The sequence below is a fragment of the Sarcophilus harrisii genome, chromosome 3 (assembly GCF_902635505.1).
Source record: "Sarcophilus harrisii chromosome 3, mSarHar1.11, whole genome shotgun sequence".
NCBI classification, from domain to species: domain Eukaryota; kingdom Metazoa; phylum Chordata; class Mammalia; order Dasyuromorphia; family Dasyuridae; genus Sarcophilus; species Sarcophilus harrisii.
In genome coordinates this window covers 458,306,636-458,330,657 of record NC_045428.1, presented here as the reverse complement: position 1 = coordinate 458,330,657, position 24,022 = coordinate 458,306,636, and the positions used below count along the sequence as shown (strand labels likewise).

Genomic DNA, 24,022 nt, shown 5'->3' with positions numbered 1-24,022 from the left:
AAGTTGCCTAGCAAGGGGAATAAAGATGATGAGGATGGCTAGTGTATAAATGGTATGATTTGTCAATGGAAGAAATCTTGAAGATCTTTTTATTAGAGTTTTGACTAAGCTAGCAGTAGTGTTAATATCCTAGGGAAGAAAGGAGAGTTTTTAGCCACTGGAACTAGTAGCTGTTCTCAAGAGAGGACTGACTAGGGAAATGTGATTTGTGACTTCCACTCAGGACTAAAAGCTTTTCCCAGACTCCTTGCCTACCAAGAAAAGAACCCAATAATCAATCCCAGGCAAAAGTAGGGGAAGACAAGGTAATCTGAAATATCTGTTATAATGCCCTTCCCTTTCCTTTAGTCCATTGACAATGACTCAATATTCACTGTGCATCTAAGTGAGTTATGAGGGAATTAAAAGACAGAGTGATCATCAGAGGGCACTGGGCATCTAATTTTGGGGATCTTTTGAGCTTATCATTTTTATTGCTAATAAGGGAGATGACATCTTCTGGTTTGGTTCCATCTTCTTGGGTTGGCTGCATCTAGCTTATATTTGGAACTGATTATTCCTCTCAAGGTACCAGGATTTCCACCACTACCCCAACTCCAACTCTTTCTTTATTCACCAAGTGAGAGCAAAAGTTGTCCAGCATCTCATGACCTCCTGAAAAGAGGAAAAATCTAGTATCCTTATTCTCTAGGCAATATAGTAAACTTCCACTTTTGTTTTTTTTCTTTTTCCTGGTCTGATTATTCCTAAAATGATAGCTATGGTAGGAGTACTCACTCTTCTGCGAATATGCTTTTGATTTGAAGAATTATTTTACAAAAAAAATTATGCTGGAAGCCCTGTTTGCTACATTTAGAGGGAAAACAAAATTCCCTCTGCAATTACCATTCTGTAAGAACTTTGGGCTCCCCCCCTTTTTGGGATAACAATGGCGGGATCATAGTTACACAATTATTAAGAAGAGGCCACTTAAATTCAACCCTCCTTAGATACAATGTCTGTGGCAGTGTTTAATTAGAGATTAAAGCAGAGGAATTGAATAATTGGGCTTGCTAATGAATTTGAAAGCACAGCAAAGCTAGGAGAATGGAGCATTTTTTCCCTCCTGGCTTTTCTTTTCTTTCCTCTCTCCCCCTCTTTTCCATTTCCCATTTTCAATGAACTTCTGACCTCAACTGCTAACCATTTTTTTTTTAGTAATGATAACTCTTGTCTGTATTGCCATCTTCCTTCATGGCAGCTATACTCTCAGCTTTGTTTCTGGAGACATTCCATTTTGGGGATTTATGGTAGAAAGAGGAATCCAAGATTGTAGGAAGATGGTAGTGGTAAGAATGAAGTATATTAGGCTACCAACAGCTTCTGTGCACACTTGAGTAGGTCATCATGACAATGGATGTTACTTATTGGGAAGGTAAAGAAACAATGTATATGAAAAAGATGCTATCTGCATTTAGAGAAAGAACTGATACATTATGTATAACACACACACACACACATATATATATATATATATATATATATACAGTATGTTTATATTATGTGCATATGTTTGTAAGTGTGTATATTTGAATGCATGTATATATATATATATATATATATATATATATATACTTATATATGTCTGTGGTGGTCAACAGTCTCTAGAGTGGGATGGTGAGGGAGAGAGGGAGGAAAAAAAATAAAATTACATAACTTTGGTATATGTTTATAGGGATAACAAGTTGTACATGATGGATTTACAGTTTCACGTGCAATAATTTTTTTATTGTGCTGTTTTTTTTTAGAAATGCTTGTTTTATTCCCTCAATTAAAAATAAATAAATTGTAAAAAAAAAAAAAAGAGATAGAATGTAAAACCAAAGAGAAAGAATTAGAGGAAAACCCTTTCTTCTCCATCTAGTGCCATCACCACCCCCAGAGAGAGTGGATTCATTCTGGAGCCATTCAAGTTGGGATCAGGGTGGCCTCAGTAGTCCTGGCGCAGCCTTGGTCCATTGGTTTACCCTTGAGTGGACACAATTTTTCATAATGTGACTTGAGAGCTGACCTGAAGTCCATCCCAAATGGGTCATGTCAAAGGCAGAAAGAAAACTGCCTCTCTCTAACATAAGAGCTTTGCCTTTTACATCTTCTCCCTTAAAGAAAGATAAAATATTTAGGGCTATTTTTATCATGTGGATACTGTACTTTGGATGATACATTTCAAGCCTCATTTGGCACAAAATCGAGATGGTCTAAGTCAACATTCAAGGTAAATGTCTGTATGTTTATGGCCAAAGGCCCTCAAATGTTATTATTTGCTACTTTGCTGCTTCTGGTTAAATTGAGTCTCGTCTGTTTACTGCATCTTAAACTCCAATCAGACTGATGGCTGGCAGGGAGCTTATAGCCAAAAGAAGGAACTGCATTGGAAGCAATAACTGGGTAAAAGGCTTTTGGTCACCAAGTCTTTTATGAATAAGAGGTCATTTCTAATAACATTGTCCTAAAACTTCTTAGCCCTATGTCTATGCTCAGCTGCTGATGGCTTTTCAATGACTGCTCTAAATATATGCTCATGACAAGGTGAAAAGAAATAATCTATCTTATAAAACACTTTTTATTTGGGCCAAGAAAAGCTCTTCTTTCTCTCCTGTTTAATTCACTCACAGATTTTGAGGAAAGAAGAGAAGGAAGAGGGGCTATGTATAATGTAAATATCCAGTCTTGTGGACTTCAGTTAGCTGTGCCTTATTTGTATTGGCTGTGTGTTAACTCAGGGTTTTTAATGTCAGTTTGCAACAATGATGTACTCCCAAGACTGGCAGTTTCCAAAAGGGAAGTGAGCATAGTAGGCATTCTTTGCACAGTATCAACTAGAACGACACTGGAATCTTCTTTTGGGTTCAGAGTAAATAGGTGATGATAGTGATAGTGGGCAGCTAGGTGGTACAGTGGCTAGAGTACCAAGTCTGGAGTTAGGAACACTCATCTTCCTGAGTTCAAATCTGGCCTCAGACACAAATGTGTGACGCTGGTCAAGTCACTTAACTCAGTTTACTTTAGTTCCTCATCTATAAAATGAGCTGGAGATGGAAATGACAAATAATTCTAGTATCTTTGCCAAGAAAACCCCAAATGGGATCACAAGAATTTGGCATGACTGAAACAACTGAATAACTATAAAGTGATTATGATCACAGGTAAGAATAATAACTCTGTACTTTTTTATTAATATAGAAGTGACCCTGAGCTTGCCAAAAATTAGAGCAATGGAGTCTGAGCTCTAACGTGTCTGTCAAGCTCAGCAGACTTTAAATATAGGCCTAGTGACCAAAAATAGAATGTCTATTTTAAACAATATTCAAAGACCAGCTTAGTTAAGTTAAGAGAGCCTTGCTACTAAACAGGATGCAAAGGAATGAATTTTTTTTGATGATGGTTATCTCTCAAAGACCATATATATAAATTATAGCATGACTGCAACTTGTGTTACTGTTTGGATAGAATCCCACTGAAAATCCTAAAGGTACTGATAATGTATTTCCTCACAAAAAACTTATTATATAAAAAGGCCAAAAGTATTATTATTCCCATTTTACTGATTAGGAAACTGAGGATCAGAGAAATGAACAAACTTACTAAGGGAGACTGTACATGCTTTAACACTTTGATGATTGTGATCCTTTTGGTGATATACACTGAAATTCATCAGTGTCTTCCCATCTTGTGCATCTTTTCTTTTGCTTTTTTTAAACTTAATATTATTTTATTTTTCCAAATACATGCAAAGATAGTTTTCAGTGTCTACCTTTGCAGAACTCTGTGCTTTGAATTTTTCTCCCTCTTCTCCCCTCCTTCCCCAAGATATCCAGTAATCCAATATAGGTTAAACATTTGCAATTTTTAAAATATATTTCCATATTCATCAAGATGTGCAAGAAAAACCAGCTCAAAGGGGGAAAAACACAAGAAAGAAAAAAACACAACAATAAAAGGTGAAAATACTATGCTTTGATTCACATTCAGTCTCTATAGTTCTCTCTATGGATGCGGATGGCTCTTTCTGTTGCAAGTCTGTTGGAAGTCTGGGCATCTTTTCTTCATATTCTCCTAGAAATCCTTATCTAGGGTAGGAGTAGGAGAGTTTGTCTACTCGTCTTGCTAGAGACTTTCTTTTAACTTTCTTCCTGAACTCTTGCATATACATAAAGTCCAGACCATCTCTCTCTTATGTTTTATTCTCCTTACCTGACTGTCCCATCATTTTCTGTGTCATATATTTCTCAAGGAACTTCCTATGTGATTCTTCCTTAATATAACTGCTTATTTGTAAGTTGCATCCTGTATTTATGACACGTAAAGGTCAGAAAAAACTCATTATGCCAAACTTTTCTGCTAGTCACCTTCAGATGAATGTCTGATAAAATAAGAGGCTGAAAAAAAAAAAAGAATAGGAGGCTTCCCAGTGGGGTGGAAACATTCTTGGACTAGAATTCAGAAGATTTGGACTCTGGCACAACTAAATACCAGTCAGTGGGCAAATCTTTGCAGCATACTGGGGTGTATGTTTTAGATGTAGAATAAGGTGGTTGTTCTGTATCAATGGTTCTCAAACATTTTGGTTTCAAGATACCTTTATATTCTTAAAAATCTATTGAGGACAAGAGATCATAAAAAAAGGGAAAAGGATTCACATATGCAAAAATGTTTGTAGCAGCCATTTTTGTAGTGGCAAGAAACTGGAAATTGAGTGGATGCCCATCAGTTGGGGAAGGGCTAAATAAGTTATGGTATATGAATGTTATGTAATATTATTGCTTTATAAGAAACGATCAGCAGGATGATTTCAGAAAAGCCTGAAGAGACTTACATGAACTGATGTTGAGTAAAGTGAATAGAATCAAGAGAACATTGCACATTGTAACAAGAAGATTACATGATGATCAATTCTGATGAACATGGCTCTTTTCAACAGTGAGGTTATTCGGGCCAATTCCAATGGTTTTAGAATTGTCTTGAGAGAACCATCTGCATCCAGAGGGAGCAATGTGGAAACTGAATGTGGATCACAACATAGTATTTTCCCTTTTTTGTTGTTGTTTGCTTGCATTTTGTTTTCTTTCTCAAATTTTTTCCTCTTTGATCTGTCTTTTTGTGCAGAATGATAATTGTGGAAATATGTCTTGAAAAATTATGCATGTGGATTACTTGCTATCTAGGGAAGGGGTTGGATTGAAAGAGAGGGAGGAAAAAAATAGGAACATAAGGTTTTGCAACGATGAATGTTGAAAACAATCTATGCATATATTTTGAAAATAAAAAAGCTTTAAACAAAGAAAAAAATTATTAAGGGTCCTTCTCCCTCAAAGAGTTTTTGCTTGTGGGTGATATCCATTGATATTTACCATTTTGGAAATTAATTGAATGCACTCCAAAAATCAGTTCCCACTATCCGTTTGTGATCTATTTTTTAAAATCTACCTCTGAGTTAGCAATGGGAAGCCAATGCATAATCACAATGTTGCCCTTCTGTTCATTGATACTGTTCATTCATAGATAAGGTATAGAGTCAGTGTAATATGGTAGAAAGAGAACTGAAATGGATTGGGGGGGGGAGGTCAGAAAACTTGAGTTCAAATTCTGTCTGTGATGGCAAATTATTTAACTTCTTCCATCCTCTACTTTTTCCTCTGTAAGGGTAGAAGGCTAAATAAAGATTGCTTCCCATTCAAGAATCAACCTTCCCATGATGTATGAACACTCACTTTGTTTTTGAGCTTATTTTCCTAAAAGGTAATTTCCAGGATTATGATGGAATACTACTGTGCTATATAATGAGCAAAATGGTCTCAGAAAAAACCTAGAAAGACTTACATGAAAATCTGATATAGAATGAAGTGTTGCCATCAGATCATAGGATTGTAAACTAATTATGATATTATATTATTATTTTTATTTTATTATTTTAAATTATTTTTTTAATTTTTTGGGAGTGCTAGGCAATTGGGGTTAAGTGATTTGCTCAAGGTCACACAGCTAGATAGTGTTACAGGTCTGAGGCCAGATTTGAACTCAGGTCCTCCTGACTTCAGGGTCGGTGCTATATTCACTGTGCCATTTAATGACCCCAGATTGTAAACTTATAATTGAGTTTTTAGAGACTTAGAACTTTAAGTCACAGAGATGTGGCTCAGATATCAACTCTTCCAGTCTGGTACATATGATGGGTGTTTTAAGAATCTCAGAATTGGAAAGAACCACACAGGCCATTTGTCCAACTTGTGCTTGGACAAGAACTCTCTTTACAACATACTTGACAAGGGGTAAATCTTGCCTTTGCTTGCAAAATGTTATCGAGACAAATCTACTGTCTCTAATTTTTATGAGGTATATTTGTTAGAATAATGACATTATTTCAACCAGAGGCCAATAGATTGAGGTTCCAAACAGAACACTGTCATGATGTAGTAGAACAAAGAACTAGATTTGGAGTTAGAGGGGTATGGTTGAATCTTAGCTCTAAAACTTGGTATTTGTGTAACCTTTAGCAAGTGCCTTTAATAAATAACTTTGGATCTTGGTTTCCTCATCTGTTTATTGAAGGGACCATTCAGAATAATTTCTAAGATCCCTTTTATCTTTAAATTCTATAATTCCAATCCTTGCATGATCAGGAACAAATCAAGTTATACCTCAGTTTCCTCACTGGCAAAATATTGTTTCCTAATGGAATGTGAAGATCATCAGTTAATTCTCATTCAACCACATTGCAAGTGAGCAAGAGAGTAAGGGCTCTTCCTAATTTTCTTTCAGATGAGAACTGCCAATAGTGGTAGACATTTGTGGCCTTCACTTGCCCTTCTTTCTTGGGGGAGTGAAAGAGGAGGTTCTCATATTCTGGGGAACTTGCTTCACTTCTGACCTGCAGCCCATCAGAGCCTCCCCCAGCCCACTGAAGCTGAATATGATTCTGAGTGCTAAAATGCATCTTGCCATTGACTAATCTGTCTGGCTGTTAGCCCTTAACAAAACACCAGGGACACAATGTGAAATGGAGTTATCACCCACCTCACAGCACTACAACAGGGAGCCCTATCTGTCCAGCTGTCAATCTGGGTTGGACTGCTAATGAGCACACAGCTGAGATGCTGTAGCCAGGGCAGGACTCCTCAAAGAGCCTGAGATGTTACCTGGATCCAAGCACAATTCCGGGAGTAGCATATAAATGTCAGAAAGCGTGGTGGAGATAAAACAGGCTGACAGACAGAGCAATCCTGTTTGGAGTTTGTATACAGAGTTGTCAGTTCAGGTCTCCAGGTCAAAAATCATTTTATCTGCTAAACCATATGCTTTGTAGAACAAAAACACCAGGCAGACTTCAAGAGGGAAGGTTTGTGAAGCTCCAAATCACAATGTGGTTGTAGCCAGACCAATTTTGTCTCTGAATTTACTCAAAGCTTTTCTTTTTTTCTCTCTCTTTTCATTCTCAATTTCTTTTAAGACTTGTTAAGGCATTCTTTTAACCAGCTGATCACTCTGGACACAGAATTTCAGAGAACTTGATGCAAAAGCCCCAGGAGATCAGACACACAGGTTTGTGTTGCTCCCAGAGAAGCCTAACAAACATTATCTCCTTTGCTCTCCTGGATTGAAACTAGGATCATTAGTTCCATTTCACAGATAGCAAAACTGAGGCTTAGAAAAAAAAAAGAAGCGTCAGAGACAAGGGCCCCTTCAGAGAGAAGAGGACAGCACCCTTCCTGCAGCTAAGGGAGGTTGTGGAGGGAATAATGAAATGGGTGTCATGAGACCCACGTTCTAATCCCAGATTCACTCAATTCCTATATGACCTTGGTGAGCGAGTTACTTTTTTTTAATCTTCCTTCCTTCCTTCCTTCCTTCCTTCCTTCCTTCCTTCCTTCCTTCCTTCCTTCCTTCCTTCCTTCCTTCCTTCCTTCCTTCCTTCTTTCTTTCCTCCCTTTATTCTCTCTCTCTTTCTTTCTTTCACAAAATGACTAAGATGGAAATGTTTACATGAATGCACATGCATGACCTATATCAAATTGCTGACCATCTCAGGGAAAGGGGAAGGAAGGGAGGGAAGGATAGAATTTGGAACTTACAGCTTAAAAATGTTAAAAAATTGTTTTTACATGTAATTGGGAGAAATAAAGTATTATTGAAATATTATGACAACTGTGGTGGTGTTCAAAATTTTCAGGTCATGCCTGATTCTTTCTGATCCCATTTGGGATTTGCCATTTGGCAAAGATACTAGAGTGATTTCCCATTTTCTTCTCCAGATTATTTTATAAATGAGGAAACTGAGGCAAGAGTTAAGTGTCTGAGATCACATTTGAATTCAGGTCTTCCTGACTCCAGGCCAAGTGCTCTATGCACTGTAATAACTAGCTACCCTTTTTGATAACTGTATTTTGATATAATTGATTTTCTTTATAAGCCCATCAGTTTTATTTCATACATTTAAAAACTATCCCAAGAAGGAGTCCAGAGGTTTCATGAAACTGCCAAAGGTGTCCATGATTCGAAAAAGCTCAGAGCTCCTGGCCCTTTTTAGTACTATTACTATATGATTCTTTCTGTAGTACTTTATGCTATTTCATCTTACTGTTTTCAGAATGTATTATATTACATTCAATAGTAATGCTTAAAAATTAGCATAAGAAATTAAACTTTGTTGCCCTGCACACGTAATGGAATGTAAGTCCTAAAAGTGTATATTCCTTGCAAGTTCTATGGCTATCCTAGAGTTCCCAAATATGTGACCCAGTTTGATCTCCTTAGAATGTTATTCAACTTGAACTCTAGTATTCTTGTACCCTGCTGGCTAGGCCTTCTGGGAATCAAATAACTTGTGATGGCAGGAAATTGAAAATCTTACAAGTTCTTACTCTGATCTTTAGAAGGAAAAGACTGGGAGAGTGAGGGATGTCACTGGGTATGGGTTTATGGCAGGAAAGAGCCACAGATAATTTAGAAATCAAAAAATCAAGAAAGTAGGCAAATGAGAAAAGGAGAAGAAGAGGAATAAAGTTTTTTTCCAGGACAAATGAGGAAGAAAAAAAGTTGTTTTTTTTTTTTGGGGGGGGGTGATTTCCTCCCTTTGTTCATTTGTTTTTGTTTTTTTTCAATCATGTCCAACTTTGGAATTTTCTTGATAAAGATACTGTGGTGGCTTGCCATTTCATTTCCTTGCTCAGGTCATTTTATAGATAAGGAAGGTCAGATACACAGAGTTAAATGATTTGCCCAGAGAAACACAGTAAGTTTCTGAGGCCAGATTTGAATTTAGGAAGATTAGTCTTCCTGCTTCCAGGACAGGAACTCTATCCACTGAGCCATCGATATCATCCATAAGGAAATAAAAATTCTGTCCTAATACTGTATCTACTTCAATTAAGGGCATTATCATGTCCATATTGACAGAGAGGCTTCCTCTTCCATAACTTTTCAGTTGAACTCTTCTCCTTAAAATTTCAAGTTTCTAGCTTCAATCTGCTCTGTGTAATACAGCAAGTACCACCCATTAAGTTCCTCAGCCGCCCATGTCCCTGCTTAAATTGCTCCTGCCCATCTGTAACCACTACCTGAGGATTTCATGGCCTCCTGTTTCCTTGCCTCACTAACTCTAATAGGCATAATTTCTCAAGAGGCAAATCTATTCTTCATCTTTCCTCAGAATAAGCTGTCCCATTCTTCAAATAGCATCTCAATTCTTTTCCTTGTTGAGAACCTTGAAATCACCTTTTTTGGAACGTTTCCCCCTATTAAACCTTAACCATTCAACCCCCAGAAAATTTGAAGAGAAAACTGAGGTTCAGAAAGGTGAGACACTAGTAAAAACAGCAGAGGCCTCTGTTGCTTGTCCCCTAAACTAAAGGCAATAGCTTCATAATTCATCTTCCCATCTTCATCTCTCCCTCTCTAATCTATCTTTTCATTGCTACCCATGAAAAATTCCTTGTCAAGCCTATAATTCAAAACTTTCAGTGGTTCCCCATTGCCTATCAAAATAAAATACCTACCTTGTACCTATCTTGTCATTCAAGGCTAGCCCTCTTCTATATAGTTCCAATGACCCATTCTAATCTCAATTCCCATCACTTACCTCCCTTCCCATCCTTTGTGATTCAATTGCCATTTCCAGCTTCAAAGTTTAACTTTTACAGGAAGTGTTCATTGATATTGGTCCCTTCCCAGTATAGGGTCTTTCCTTCTTCAGATTTCTCAAAGCATTTTGTTTAAGTCTCTGTCTGACCTTTGCATTTATCCTAATGTCCTTAACACCAAAGTTCTTATTTGTTCATGTGCCTTTTGTCCCTTTCATTTTTTTTTTTTTAATTCTGAGGTACAAGAGTCCATGTCCCACCTATTTTTGTATCCCTAGAGCCTAAATAGCATGGTGCTATTTAGAATGGCAGGTACTTAATAAATGTTTATCAACTTAAATATCTATGAGAAAAGAGCCAGGACTGAGTCAGGTTTGTTGCTATGAGTTCAGATAGACAATTTGGGCTGATTTTAATGGCTGATATTATATATGTATAATCTTTTACAACCACTGGAACTGCTGCTTTGCAGTCTTAACAAATTGCTGGCTTTCCATTCCTCTACCCCTGTCATCTTCAGTTAATGCAGGGTCCATTAGGACTTGAGAAACTTATTATTGCAATAAAAATACATCTTATCCATATCACAGACCATATATCTGAACCTTGCATAACATCCTCACAGGAATTAATCCATATTCTAAGCAAGTGTTTTCTAATAGTGATGCCTTAGTCCCATCCTGATTTATTTTCATGGATGCTAAAGCAACAATAGCTAAGGATTACTACAAAATCAAGATTCTGACTATTTTATGTTTGTAAAGCATAAATAGTGACCAATCTCCACATACGACTGTGAAGACTGCGTATTTTAAAATCAGCCAGAGTCAGGAATTCAGGTTACGGGAAAATCGTCAGTCTTTATTCTCAGTGAAGAAAGATCAGAGGTGGAAGAGAATCGGCGATAGCAATGTGTGCAGCTGAGTCAAGAAGCTAGCTAGACTAGAAGCCACACGACCAGCAGCTGCTAGCATGGAACCCAGGCCAATCTCTCCCAGCTTCTCTTCCTGTCTCTCTGTCTCCACCCACCAAAATCGTCATTTCCTATACAACACATCAGGACTTGCACGGAGAGTGGGCAGGGACCATTCTTTATCCAATCATGTATATTAATAGAGTATATTACTATTTAGCCTCATGTACTTGGGACCTCAATGCATCAACTCAAACCTCAGCCCATTACATATGACCCCCTTAACAAGTAGAACATTGGCTCTGAAGTCAGTCTGACTTTGAATGTTGGTTACCTAATCTTGGCCAAATCATTTTGCCTCTGAATCTCAGTTTCCCTTTGTATAAAAGAAAGGATTTGATTAGATGGACTATAGGAATCTTTCTAGTTCTAAATTGTGGATACTGTGTCCAGAAGCAAGTAAACCAGAATAGCAAGGATGTGGTCACATAAAGCCTACTTGAAGGAATTGGTTATAGATTAGAGAAGACTTGGGGAGCACAATAGTAATTGTCAGTATCTGATGAGTTATCTTGGAAGAGGACTTTGACTTGCTCTGAGACATAAGGGGAAACATTTTGGTAGAAGTTAGCAGGAGGTAGAATTTAACTCACTTTAAGGACAAATCTAACAATATAAAATTTTCAAAACAGAATTGGCTGCCTCTGGAGTTATTGAATTCTCTTTCACTAGAAGTCTTCAAGAAGTAGCTGAATGGCCATTTATCAGGGATATGGCAAGAATGATTCATGCTTTAAGTAAAGGCTGAATTAAGTGTCCAAAGTTGGAATGAGCTACCCCAGAAGGTTGTGAATTCTTCAAGCCAAAACAAATGGGACATCAGTTGCTAGAAGGGAATTTTGATAGTGTTTGGGTTGGGATGGATGGTCTCTGAGGTTCCTTCCTATTCAGAGAATTTGTGACCTCTTGTTCTCTTGCAACTCTGGAATTTTATGATTCTTATTCCCAGATCACCAGTCAGGACGTCTCACAGGACTAGAACACTCTTCCTTTCCTTCCTCTTCTTATAATCTCTAATTTTCTTCAAGACTCAGATTAAATGCCACTGTCTATAAAAACCTTTGCTAATCTCTTGGTTGTTACTTACTTCCCCACAAAAATCACCTTGCATCTCTTCCCTGGCTAGAATGTGAGTTTCTTGAAGGGATTGTCTTGTTTTCATCTTTTTTTTTCTATTCCCTACACCTAGAATTGTATCTGTCATCTAGTAGGTGATTAATTCCAATACCACTAACACATAGTAACAGTACACAAGAAGTATATACATTATTAGTCATAATTCAGGATCTAGACGCAGGGGTCCTCAAACTATGGCCTGTGGACCAGATGCGGTAGCTGAGGACGTTTATCCCCCTCACCCAGGACTATGAAGTTTCTTTATTTAAAGGCCCACAAAACAAAGTTTTGTTTTTACTATAGTCCGGCCCTCAAACAGTCTGAGGGACAGTGAACTGGCCCCCTATTTAAAAGGTTTGAGGATCCCTGATCTAGAGAGTTTAAGTTATATATACTTCTTGGAGGTGGTGGACTAGACCAGCAGATATCTGATACAAATGCATAAAAATTATATGAATGATTCCTAATCAGATGTGGGGATAAAGTGTATCAAATAGTAGATGCTGGAGGATTTTATGTTACCTTGTAGAAATCTCAGGGGAATTGGGACATAAATATTGAATTTTGATGATCAAGATAATTGAGATATAGTACTTCCAAAGGAGTGAAACGGGAGAATTTAGGAATGAGAAAAGGGTACTATCAGTGGTTGGGACAAACTGAAGCTGCCAAATATAGAGCAAGATAACTGTTCTGGTGGGCAACTAGATGGCACAGTAGACATCTCACTGGGCTGGGAGGTCAGGAAGATTTGAATTCAAATCCAATTTCAGACACTTAGTAGCTGAGTGACCCTGGGCAAGTCACTTAACCCTGTTTGCCTCAGTTTCCTTATCTATAAAATGAGTTAGAGAAGAAAATATCAAACTACTTTGACAAATCTTTGCCAAGAACCACCCCCATGGGGTCATAAAGGTCAGACACAAATGAAATAACTCAACAACAACTACAACTGGCAATCAGGAGACTATGATTTGAGTCTCAGTTGTGTCACTTCTGAGCAGTATGATCTTTTACAAATCAATTTAACTCCCTATGATTTGTTTTCTCATCTGTACAATGAGAGCCAAACTAGATGAGCTCTAAGGATCCTTGTAGTTCTAATGTATTAATGTACAATTATATTCTGTAATACTAAGAAAGGGGGAGGGCATGGTGGAGATACACATGATCTATTTCTCAATTTTATCTAGGTTTGGTCCCAAACATGTCATCATCTGAGCCTCTCCACAAAAGAAGATCTGATATCAAACATTCCACTCATGTCAAAACAATGAGACTTTGGTCATGGATAAGCTGGTGGACAGAGCTGGATCATATAATTGAGAACTGAAACAAATTTCAGGGATCTTTCTTTGATGTCCTCTTTTCACAAATGTGGAAACTGAAACCCATAAACATAGACTGACTTTCCCCATCATCCACATAATAAATAGCAGAGCCTAGAATTAAATCTAGATCTTCAAACACCAAATCTTGTGCCCTTTCCCCTGCACCAAAATGGCATCATTGTCTGCCATCTCTTGTTGTCATTCCTGTTTGTCAGGCTAGGAAGTGGCATTTATTATCTGAGGATTTCTCCCAAGGCTTTCCATGCTTTTTCAATCTAGAAAGTTTCTTGGCTTGTCCATCATTCACAGTATGTCTCTTTTTTATGCTTTACTGTGTTATGTTCAGTCGGAAATGACCCTCTATTTCAATTTCCTTTCTGTCACAACAATCACAAAGTGTCTGGGTAACTGTGATATTCTCTGATGAAAATCATAATAATGACAGTTGACACAGATAATGATTTGATAAATACATCCCCACTTGCTTTGCATATAATATCCAGGATGCACTCATAATTTCTTCCATGATGCCTTATGTGGTATCCTAGGAGGTAACAATTATTTCCCCTTAGGCCTCATATAGCATTTTTGTACTGTAGCCATCTAATACACTTATTATAAAATGATCTACTGCTGTCATTTTTATGGGTGTAGTCATCTTTATTCTCCTAATTTATTACTTTTCTTATTGCCCTAAAACATTTTAAGTTCCATGAAGGCAAGTATTGTGTCTGAACACATTAAATACTTAAAATATTTTTGGTTGATTTAATGACATAGATAGGGGGATCCAATATCACTTGTCCTATTTTGTGTATATTAGATAGAAGGAGATTTAATAATATCCTACTGTAATGATTCATCTTGCATGGAGATAACGTTGAGTTCTCAAAGCCAAATATTCCAAGAGCTTAAGCTGAGAGGGCTTTGAGTCCAAGTCAGATGACAGTATGTTACTGAGGAACAGACTCCATTCCAGCAGGTTGTCTATAAGGTAATTAAAGAAAATTAATTAAGAATAAAGGGATTGTCTACGTGGGTGGAGAAAATCGTACAATAAATCAGGACAAAGACATTTTGGTTCTAGTCCTGGTTCTGTTAAGGTTTTGTGATTTTACTCAATCTATTTCACCTTTTTGAGTCTTGACCTTCTTATCCACAAAATGGAGATAATATCATTGGTTCTACCTATCCCATAGGTTTTTGTGAGGAATGTGATTTGTAAACCTTAAATTGTTATATAACCCTGAGCAACTGCTCCTACCATTACTCTCTAAGCATCAGTTTACTTGTCTGAAAAGGAGTAACCTCACAGGATTGTTCTCATGAGGAGAAAATTTAACAGTTTAGTAAATGACAAATTCCTATACAAGTGTTATGTAATGCAACTAATTCCAGAAATTTCAATCATCATGGCAAGAATAGTGGGGGGAGAGAGAGGCTATAAAGATAATCAAGGGGATTCTCTCTATCTCTTAAATCAAGGGTTCTTAATCTCAGCTCTACAGAACCCCAAAGGGTTTCTAGATAGATTTTAAGCAGTTCATAGATGGGAAAATTATTTCAATTCAATAAACATTTATTAAGCACCAATTATGTATCATAGTGAAGACCTTAGCTTAAAAAGACCAATGTCTTCCACTCTATCCAGGGCCATCTCCAGTTGTTCTGATCTATAACTTGCCTCTAGACCCAGATGGTTCCAGAGGGAAAAGTGAAGCAGGTGACCTTGCACAGCCCTTCCACACTTAAATCTAATTTATTTGCATGTCATGGCATCCCCTCCCTGATATCATGGTTCTCTTCAATAATAAAGGACAAATAATAACAACAACACTGTGCTAAATTCTGGGGATACAAAAAGAAGCAAAAACCAGCCCCTGGTTTCAAAGAGTTTGCAATCTAATGGGGAACAAGTGCAAACAATTATAAACAAAATAAGCTATATACAGAATACATAGAAAATAATTAAAGGATGGAAAGTGCTGTAATTAAGAGGAGTTGGGAAGGCTTCCTATAGGAAGTGGCACTTTAGTTGCAACTTAAAAGAAGCCAACAAAGAAAAAAATTACATCTTTATTTTTAGTAGCTAAAATTTCTAACTGAATTCTAGCACTTCCTTCAATTATAAATGTAAGCAACAACCCACACTAGTGTTAGGTTTCAAGAAACTGCCATAAAATGTCCACACCACCCAAAAAAGTTAGGAACTCCTATACTAAATTATGCTCTGAAAGGTATTGATTTTATTTAGGCCAGTCAGGACTAACAGTGGCTCTCTTGATTGTGTCTTCCAAGTTGAATTGTGAGCAATGCAGAAAACTCCACATTCCAAGTTCCAGGAAGAAGGAAAGGAGAAACTGATCCCACCCCCAAACTTGCAGCTGCATGGGGCGGTAGTGACAAGTCCTGGACTTTATCAGTTCCTCCTCTGTGGGGGAGAAAGTCACTGCTTGTGATCGGAAGGAGGTGGACCGGAAGAGAAAGAGAAGGGGGGGAAAGGGGGCCAAAAGGAAACGTGGAGATCCAAGGAATGACAGAGATAGGGTAATGATGGTACTCTTCATAATGATAATGATGATTACATATTTAAAGATCCACCCTCCCTTTCCAAGTAGGGGAGCTGAGGGGGGAGAAGGGAGGTTAGAGAAGCGGCGGTCTCTGCATAGATATTCTGCTCTGAAAATGGAATTGTTGTCAAACTTGGAAAGCAGTTTCCCGCCCTGAATAAAACACTGACATTTGTCTAATTAAAAACCCTAATGGAGATTTTGCAGACAGAGAGAAACCGCCAATGCATCTGCTGGTGAAAGCTCCATATGGTCCAATGTGCTGTGTATTCCACTGCTCAGATGGAACGGGGCACTCTGGTATTAAAGCTGCCCACCCATTAAATTACCTCAGTAGCCCTAAGGACTATTAACATTAACAGCAAAAAGGATCTGTTTAGATTTCTTGTCCCCTCAAAATAGTGGTTGTTTGATGTGGACTCTGAGGAAGAAGAGGGCAGAGATGAGATTCAGAGGAAGGGAAACAAATTACAAGGGGCTTCCTTCCCCCAGTTGTGAGTATGGCTGGACTGGGATCAGAGTAATGAAGCAAATGAAGAGCTTAAAGTCTAAGGTAGCCCTAAGGAGGATTACAGATTTTTAGGATCATAATTTTCAGGCAAGAAGGGTTTTTTAGATGCCTTTGAGTCCAGTGTTTTCTTTCATTTTACAGAAGAGTAAACTGAGGCCAAAAAAAGATTAACATTGCTCTTTTCACTATGTTCTGCTACTTCCTTTATACTAGCTACTTTAAGATCTGTACAGCTATTAAAAGATCTGAATTATTCAGACCCCTTCAATGCAATAAACTTGAGTGTTCTACTCAGAATTAAGTGACACATTCATTGGATAAGCTTAGTTTAGACCTTTGTGAACAGACTCTATTCTATTTTTTTTTTTATTTAATAGCCTTTTATTTACAGGATATATACATGGGTAACTTTACAGCATTAACAATTGCCAAACCTCTGAACAGACTCTATTCTAAAAGAGTAGAAATGGGGGAGGGGAGGGAGACATACACATTAACCCTCACACAAGCTTTAGCTCTGAGTGTGTTCTAATGCAGAGATCTTTGGTTCTATCTGCTTTGCCTCAAATGGCTCAGTGGGCCTTTCAGTTATTTTAAGAAGATACCCACATAGGACCATATCTTAATCTTCTTCCCCTACCTACCTGCTCCTTGGTCCTGCCTCTGTTTGATACTTCTTTCTATGATTCCATCATCTCTCTCCACTCTAATCTCTTTCCATCTCAACCTGTCTTAGACACTCCCACAAAGATCTTTGCTTTTGAGACAGCCTTGTCCTTCAGTCATTCTCTTACAAGGCAAAAATAAAACAAATGATGACAACAATGACAAAAATCTCCTAACTAACCTACCAGTGAGATCTGGGACAAAAATAGTTCGTCCTTTCTATTAGTTTGGATAAAAATCCTCAAGGAACAAGGAAGAGGAGAAAGGAGCAGAGAGAAACTTTGTCTTTCCACAAGAAGCCATGCTGGGTAGCAATGGGGCTCCTGTCCCCTCCATTCATTATGTTTTCAGGGTTTTTGCTTGGAGTTTGAAGCACTATAAAGCATTCTGCTGTATCAGCCTAATTACCAGCCTCTCTCACTTCCTACTGGCATTGCAGGTGAAGCATAGCCAGGAGGGACTTGTTGTGATAATAGATCCTGGTGATAAACAACACTGGCTGCTACTGGCCATTCATTATCATAATTACTGATGCCATTTATTTTATCTTGAGGACACAGAAAGGGTGCCAAGTTGTAGCAGCTGGAGTGGGTGGCAGGGCAGCAAAAGATGAGCTATCCAGAGGGAACAGCTGGCTCCCCTGGAAAATATCTCCTAGAAACTAGAGGGAGTTGTCCAGGGATTGGGTGGACCAGAGTCCCGAGCACCTTTGGCCAGCCCCATCCTTGAGGACCCAGAAGACCCAATGCTGCTCTGCTTTGCTCCAACATCAGTAACTAAAGTCCCATCTTCCCATTGCCACTAACAGTCTTGGGGATCTTTGTTGTGAGGCTGGTGTGGGTGCCCTCAAACTACAGATGATTATGGGTGACAACCAAAGTGATTCCCTCCAAATATAATAGATCATGATGTCACAAGGAGTCATATTCTCCCCGACAATATAGCTCTGCTTATTCTGTGCCACTCTCATCCATGTTTTCCCATATATTCAGCTCTGGGGAAAGAATGCTTTTGATAATTTTGGGGGTACCAGTGGAGTATTGTTCCTGCCCAACTGTTACACCTCCTTCTTGTTACATGATCACCCTATCTTTTTTTCTGGGCACATATTTCTCAAATGACATGCTTCTTGTTACTTCTCTGGCATAATTCCTCATTGGAAATATGTTGTGTGGCCTGCTAATTCCCACTCATTTGTAAATAGGTTTTTTTTAAAATTTCATATTTATTTATTTAGTCAGTCAGTTTGCCTTTTGGCTTCATTCAGAGCATGTCCAATGATCGCAAGTTTTCATCATAAAAGACTCCTTGGGTTCCTGAAAGTTATGACAATAGATTAGAAACTCTAGAAGTTTATGGTGTTAGTATTTAGTCTTGTCTGACTCTTTGCCATCCCATTTGAAGTTTTCTTGGAGTAGATATTAGAGTGGGTTTGCTATTTCTTTCTCTAACTCATTTTATACATGAGGATGAGGTAAACAGGGTTAAATGATTTTCCCAGGGTCATACAGCTAGTGTCTGAGCCTAGATTTAATTTAGGCCTTCCTGACTTGAGGCTGTAGACTCTATCCACTGAGATACTTAGCTGTCTAGAACCTAGTAGATGGGTTCTATTATCCTGAGAAAGCTCAAAGTTTGGTCTCAGAAAATATTTACATTTTCTTTCTGAGGACCAGCAAAAAGGGACTGCCACTAATTGGGCCATTGGAAAATGCATACTTTGGCCGTTATAATCCATGAAATATTGACAAATACAGAGTCCTTTAATCCTTTGAGAAGCCCCTCCTAATTCTGCAGGGACAGCAGTAGAACAGAATATAAAGATGCAAAAATAATAGCAGTTTTTAAAACCAATCAACATAGAATCACAAATTTAGAGATGAAAGGAATCTTAGCATCTAGTTCAATCCCCTTCATTTACAAATGAGAAAATGGAGTTCCAGAGAGCTGAACTGATTTGTCCAGAAACACACAGTGAAGGAGTGTTGGAAGTAGAATGAGAACTCAAGTGCCCTGAGAGTTACTGCTTCCTTTCCCTACCCTCACTGTACCATCTAATCTATCTAAACCATCTAAAAATCAATCTTCTAATAACCAATAGATAACTAGATGTATTCCTGGAGGGATTGAATTGTGTCCATTTTTTAAAAAAAAATGATATTCCAGACTTTTTCATCCAAAACTTGTTATTAACTGTTGTTATTCATTTACTAGCCAAACACCAATTAGTCTATTGCGTGTACAATATTCCTTCAGGTGTTCAAGAGGAATTACATATATGACGTTTGCCTTCAAGAAGCCCACTATATATTTTGAAATACAAGACAAACAGACTAAAAATTTTCAAATAAGTGGATATAAAGGGATAATTGATGGTAAAGAATGGAATATACATCAGAATTATGGACCAAAAGCATCAGAGGGAGGGATCCATATTGAATGACTAGGGCAATAGGATGGTGTAGTACACTGAGTGACAAGTCAGGAAGATCAATTCAAATTTGACTTTATACTGTTACTGGTTGTATATCTCTGGGCAAATCATTTAACTTCTACTTAACCTTGGTTTCCTCTTCTGTAAAATGAGTATAATAATATCACCTGCCTCACCATGGTTGCTATGAGAAATCAAATGAGCTAATAATTATAAAGTACTTAGCACTATGCCTAGAACATATTATGTTCTACATAAATGTTGGTTCTTCTTCTCCTCTTCCTACTCTTCCTCCTCTACCTCCTTCTCTTGTTTCTCCTCCTCCTTTTCCTTCTTTTGAACCTCATAGCCAAGTGGGACATGTTCTGGCATAAAAATGATGAGATCATTTTTGTCACTCACTATCTTCATATCCAGCAAAGCCAATTTAAAGTGGATAGCAAATCCAAGATATTATCAAATTTTTGCCAAATTGTGTATAAGGTCCATCAGTCAAGGCTGTTTGAAAGCATGGTGTGGTAGGAAGAGCCATACTACCTTAAATCATTTTAGGTCTGGAAATGACCCTAATTCAAATCCAAACTGGGTTCCACTTATTCTGGTTCAGACACTTAATAGCAACTTGACTTTAGGCATGTTGCTTAATTGCTCTGAACATCAGTTTTCTTATCAATAAAAAGTGCAAACTACTATTTACTCCATCTACCTCATAGATTTGCTCTAAGGTGTAAATTAGACAATGGACAAAATGATTTACAAATTGCAAGCATATGGTAAATGTTTGTTAACTTGACCTGAGCAAGTCAGGAAGGTTTAATGGAGAAAGCTAGACTTTAACCCTTTCATAATCTGGTAAACCCAAGGATCCCATATTGGAAAGGCTTGTGTGGTGTATATTAATAATCAAAAGAAATGCTAAATTTCAACTACAAGTTAGCAAAAATAAAGATGTAATTGTTTTCTCATCCAAGTTCATAGGCCTCTTGAAATCTCTGAGTTGTGTGGACCTCACATTAAAAAGAATTTTAATCTTAAATTAGAGGCAAAGTCTCTGCAAGGGATAGAGTGGGAGTAGGGAGGAGGGAAAACTGAGTAGGAGTAGCATTTAGGAAGAAGCTCAGTGCATGCCCTCAGGGTGGCAGGGCATCTTCACCCCAGGCAGCCCTTTGCCAGCACCTGCTCAGGCAACAACACTGACTTTCCTTTCCTTCTACAGCCTGAGGGAAGAAATGGAGGAGCAGAGCTGTCTTTCACTTTCATATTCCAAAGAAAATATCCTTGTGTAGGAATTATCACTTTACTATTAATTATGCAGAATAAGCAATACCCACAAGACCTCAATATTATGACAGCTTGAAAATTTATTATTTTCTAACTTAACATGCAACAAGTCTCACCAAATGTATGTTGAAAAGTAGCATAAGACTGTATAATTAGCATCTTTAATTTTGTACATTCACATCACACCTAAGGGTCAGTGTAAACATTACAAACAACTTCCATGGATAATAACTTGACACTTTTCCAGGCCTCAGAATTTAACACCAGTGCTCCCTCAATTAGGCATCCCTTTTCAATCCTCCTCCTCTTCTGCCACCCCCAAATTCTTTGGAGAAAATAAAATGTTGAGAGAAATCTATGATTACACTACATTGAAGATCACTAAGCCTTTTATGGTTTGATTTTGATAAAACAAACTATTTCATTAACAGATAAATCCTGAAATGTTATGTCTCCATCAAGGGAACTTCACTGATACATTTCTAATTACTTCACATTTAAAGTATTAAAAGATTAGGGGCATTTGATGTCCAAAGAGCCTGTTCTAGAGGCTAATTTTCCTCATCTTTTTCCTCAGGTTTTAAAATTTAATTATTATTATTATTATTTTTGCTGAGGCAATTGAAGTTAAGTCTTTGAGGCCAAATTTGAATTCAGGTCCTCCTGACTTCAGGGCTGGTGCTCTATTTGCTGTGCCACCTAACTGCTCCTCGTCAGTTCTTTTAATCAAAATTAGGAAATAGAATCTTAGATGGTAGTGGGGAGAAATACATATTAAATGTAGAGGCTGAAGCTTGAAATTCTGAACCCCAAAATTCATACTTAAACCCAATATTCCTAAGTACTTATGAATCTTAGAATCGTGTGTTTTAATTTTTTTTTAGATGGTACAAACCAAGACCCCAGAAAACATTTCTGATTTGCCTTATTATACTAATCATGAACCCCTGAAAGAACCTAAGAATCCTGTTCTTCTTTCTATTCTAAAACCTGCAAGCCAACATGACAATCAGATCCAAGAAGTATTTATTTACCAATTAGAAGACACTGTTTTATTTACCAGGGATGCCACAGACTGTAAACAGTTATAGTGATTAGAGGCATGAATTGTGTATAGGTTAGCATTAACCAGTAAAAGAACTAGGAAAAGCTTTCCATATCAACGGGTTCCAAACTCCAAAATTAACTACCTATCTATCTACCTAATGGAAAATTCCATTCTCTGGGCATAGGAAATATCAGCCTGAGGTTAAGAAGAAAGGAATGTGATGGGAACAATTTACACTAATGTAAATATCCCATAACATTTATTTTAAAAAACCCAGAATATTAATTCAATTGAATCTCTGATGTATAGGATATTAGGAAAGACTTAATGAAACATTTCAGATAGTTTGGAAAATACAAGTAAGGTAGCTGGGGTCAGTTTCCCTAGGTTATTCCTGCTTTATTTATCCATCTGTCCTTTCTCCACTTCAGAATCTGTTTTTTTCATAACAATATGCAGCAGCATGGGGAGTAGTGATGGGAATAACATAGGGAATACTGGAGAGAAAAGGAAGCATCAATAGCAATCTGTAAGAATCTGTAAATCAGTTATAGTCAGTAAAATTTACATGACACCTATAATGTGCTAGGTACATGACACTGATTGGACTGAAGGGGAAAAACAATTTAGACAGGACATGATTCTTGCCTTAATGAAGCTTATAGTCTCAAGTAGGCATGATATATCTATATCTATATCTATATATGTAAATATATACACATATACACACAGATAACAACACAAAATAAAACAGCATTAAGGCATGAAATGGGTAAAACAAAATGAGACCTGAGATTAGGATGTGTATGATGTTCTCTATGGAGGAATCAAGCAAGTCTTTATAGAAGACCTGATTTGGAATTGGACTTTAAACATAAGGCAGGTGTTCAATAGGCCAAGTGGTCATGTATTTCTAAGCTTTTGTTATTCTTTAACCATTTCAGTCATGTTCGACTCTTCATGATCCCATTTGGGGATTTCTCAGCAAAGATACTAGAGTGGTTTGCAATTTCCTTCTCCAACTCATTTTACAGATGAGGAAACTGAAGCAAACTGGATTAAGTGACTTGCCCAGGATCATTCAGCTAATATGTAACTGAGCCTGGATTTGAATTCAGGAGTTTTCCTGATTTCAGGCCCTGCATTCTCTCTACTGCACTACCTAGCTGCCCCATTTCTAACTAGGGACTGCCTGTTTATGATATGGCTTAGAAAATCAGCCTTACCCAATATTCCTGAAGTGGGAGAATACTATTCAGAAACAAAAAAATCACATAATCTCATGAAACCTGTATTTCAAGTAGAAATGAACTCAGAAATTCAACGCTCAAAACCTGCTGGGATGCAGAATAATGTTAAAATTCCATTGTGTACTCGAGGATCCTGGATGCCAGTAGGTGCTACGGCCAGCCCTAACCATCATTAGTAGAGAGCATCGTCCTAGAGCTAAGTGTCTTTACCCCTAAGGAGGTGAACGCAGGACTCCTTGGTTGAGCATTGATCACAGCCACCTGCTCTGCTCGTGGCCTCCCTTTTATAGTTCAGGTCCAGTAATTAAAATCATTCCCGTTAAGCTAGTATGGTAGACTCAATAAACAAGGGCAAGTTTATGGATCTGAAGGCTAGAAAGTGCTTTAAACCTTGGCAATTCTAGCCAGGGTGGAGAAAAGCAATTAGAATAATTAACAACCAGGTCCTTGATGTCTAGCCACCACCCAGTGCCAACAGCAGAATAAGGACTCCTTGTGACTCAGGCTGGAGCTGATAACAGACCTGGGGTTGCAGCATTCTAGCTGTGGGGACTGCAATGGGTAGCATGTGCACAAGCACAGAGGAGCAAACTGTCCTGGGGCTCTGGGACCTCCCCCAGGTGGTGAGATGAAGCTGTGTGGTTTGGCAAAGATCCTGTTTTCCTAGTGTGTTCACAAGGACAGTAATGAACAAACAGATGGGGTTGCACTGCGGTCTGATTGGATA

At 37.8% G+C, this 24,022-nt stretch overlaps 1 protein-coding gene across 2 annotated transcripts in view; it reads right to left on the bottom strand.

Moving 5' to 3' along the window:
• The window catches only part of KIRREL3 (kirre like nephrin family adhesion molecule 3), a 755,533-nt gene that overhangs the window by 627,108 nt on the left and 104,403 nt on the right, over positions 1-24,022 (bottom strand). The gene's annotated exons all lie outside the window — the stretch shown is intronic.